The sequence below is a fragment of the Lactuca saligna genome, chromosome 3 (genome assembly GCF_052625555.1).
Source record: "Lactuca saligna cultivar CGN05327 chromosome 3, ASM5262555v1, whole genome shotgun sequence".
NCBI lineage: Eukaryota > Viridiplantae > Streptophyta > Magnoliopsida > Asterales > Asteraceae > Lactuca > Lactuca saligna.
Window position 1 is genome coordinate 165,333,183 of NC_136419.1, and position 2,427 is coordinate 165,335,609.

At 33.0% G+C, this 2,427-nt stretch overlaps 1 pseudogene; it reads left to right on the top strand.

Moving 5' to 3' along the window:
• The first annotated feature begins 1,358 nt into the window (after positions 1 to 1,358).
• On the top strand, positions 1,359 to 1,575 carry LOC145034016 (cytochrome c oxidase subunit 5C-2 pseudogene; annotated as a pseudogene).
• The last annotated feature ends 852 nt before the right edge of the window (positions 1,576 to 2,427 follow it).

Genomic DNA, 2,427 nt, shown 5'->3' on the forward strand with positions numbered 1-2,427 from the left:
AAATTATAGGGGATTATATTTGATATAATTAACTAACATTATTAATAAATATGTAAGATTACAAATATATCCTTATCTTGGTTTTTGAAATAATTGGACCATATTGATCCCTACATCCACACAATAGTTGTCCATCCACATTTGAACCTACCTCTCTCTCTCTCTCTCTTTATATATATATATATATATATATATATATATATATATATATATATCTTCACTATATTATTAAATATACTGCATGTTTCTTGAAAATTAAGAGGTACAATACCTATTACCTCATGTACAATAATATTAAGCTTATAATCACATATTAGACTTATTACACAGTATTACCGTATCTTACCTTAATCTCCTCTTCACACAACAGACGCCATCATACCAAATGTCATCCGTCTCTGTTTATCTCTTCACCCTCACAACGTCAGATCCTTGACTCCGACAACATCACACACAACCAGCGGACCACCACCTGTCTCCACCTTTTCTGTCACCGTTGTTCGCCACTTTTGCCTTTTGTCAAGACGAGTAGCCGTAGCCCTATCCCGCAACCACGATAAACCACCTTTTCATTTGATTCTTAGCAAACCACAACGATCGGATACAAAATGGATCTGGAATTTGTGACTAGCATGCAACGATTTGGGGGAACGCGGTCGGATAAAAATGGATCTGGAATTTGTGACTAGCATGCAACGATTTGGGGTGTGTTGTTGTGTTCACGCTTATACGATTTGTTTTGTTGTATAATGAATATAAACTTGAATTGATTTATTTACTTCCATGTGCTATTTGACTTGATCGATTACTATCAGAATTGTTATCGCCATTTTTCATTGTCTATTGATAAACTTAGTAATGGATTAGGGCCTTTTTCATCTTTTTCTTTAGTTCCAGTCCAAGCTATGAATTTAAATCATGGAAAAATGAAATATGATTTGTGGGGAAAGCATCTGATCTGTATAAACTCATAGCCCTTATCTATAGGCAAGCAAACGCTAATTATATCAATAAAAGTCTACTCATTTCATGGGTATGTATTTGTTTTTTCGATGTGTTGTGTAAGTTATTTTAATACATTCTAAAAACTATATTCATTTCTCTCTATTCTATATGTGTGTCAAAATTTTTCATATATATAGTGAATTGATCTTTTATCAATCTGATTCATTTTAAAATCCATGAGTTAGAGTTGCTTATGAAGGTTTGATTGCATGTATATAAGTAAAATTTGCCTCATTTCTAGACATGTATGTTTATTGTCATATACTCATATTTATATGGGTAACAATTTCTTTAAGTTCATGGGAAGATTTACTGATATTCATGTTTCTTGGGTTTTGAGTACATAGGTAACCATGGTTGTTGGTAGGGTTGCTCATCCAGTGTTAAAAGTCCCAAGTGTGGTCAAGGAGTTAATCATTGGATTAGTGCTTAGGTTAGCTTGTGGTGGTTTGTGGAAAATGCATCACTGGAATGAGCAAAGAAAAATAAGGGCATTTTATGACCTTCTGGAGAAGGGCGAGATAAGTGTATTGGTTGTAGAAGAATGATGTTTATGATCAAGTCTTTAAATCAGAGATGATACTCTGGATTTTTTTTTCTTAAAAAAATAAGGTTTTGTATTGGGTTAGGTTAATATTTGATTCTAAAATCCAATTATGTTGACTTTAGGTGCAAAAGATCCAATAGAGTTTTTGTTGATTTTCTACTTAAGCCCACTGAAGAGGATCTTAAGATATGGCCTCACAGGCACATTTTTTATTCTATTTTTTTAATCATAGATAATTTGTTCTTTATCTTTCTCATAAATAATTATATTTTATTTTTTATGTCATGTGTAGCTTTGAATGTCGATTGTGGGTTACTTTGGGACCTACTGGAGACTTGATATTGACATCCTGGATCAGAAATACAAATATTGATGGAAACTTTTACATTTGCATATCACACCTATTTCCCTGTTTCTAATATTAGGTAAATTAGGGATATTAGAGTATATAGACCTTGATGGATGTGAATGCTAACAGTTTTTGACCTACCATGCTTCTAACAGCTAGAACTTACACTATATGATCTAGAGTGTTTTCGGCCCAATATAAGGAGATTGGAAGGTGTTTATGAATGATATCAAGAATAAAAGATGATACCTTGCAAGATTCTAAGAAGATACTAAAGATTTTCGCATGGAATTCATGAGAAATGAGAGGTTTCGCATGTTCTTGATAGGAGAGAGGATTTTTTGGCTTGATGATCTTGAGAAAAAAGGTAAAGATTTCGGCTGAAATGTGAAAGAATGAGATGTGATTTCGGTCCTTATATATAGGTGTGCAATGTGGTGGTTTTTGCATAAATATCTAGACAAGTATCTAGATATTTAAGTGATTTCGGTCCAACACAACAAACCAAGGAAAAGGAGTTTGCGGC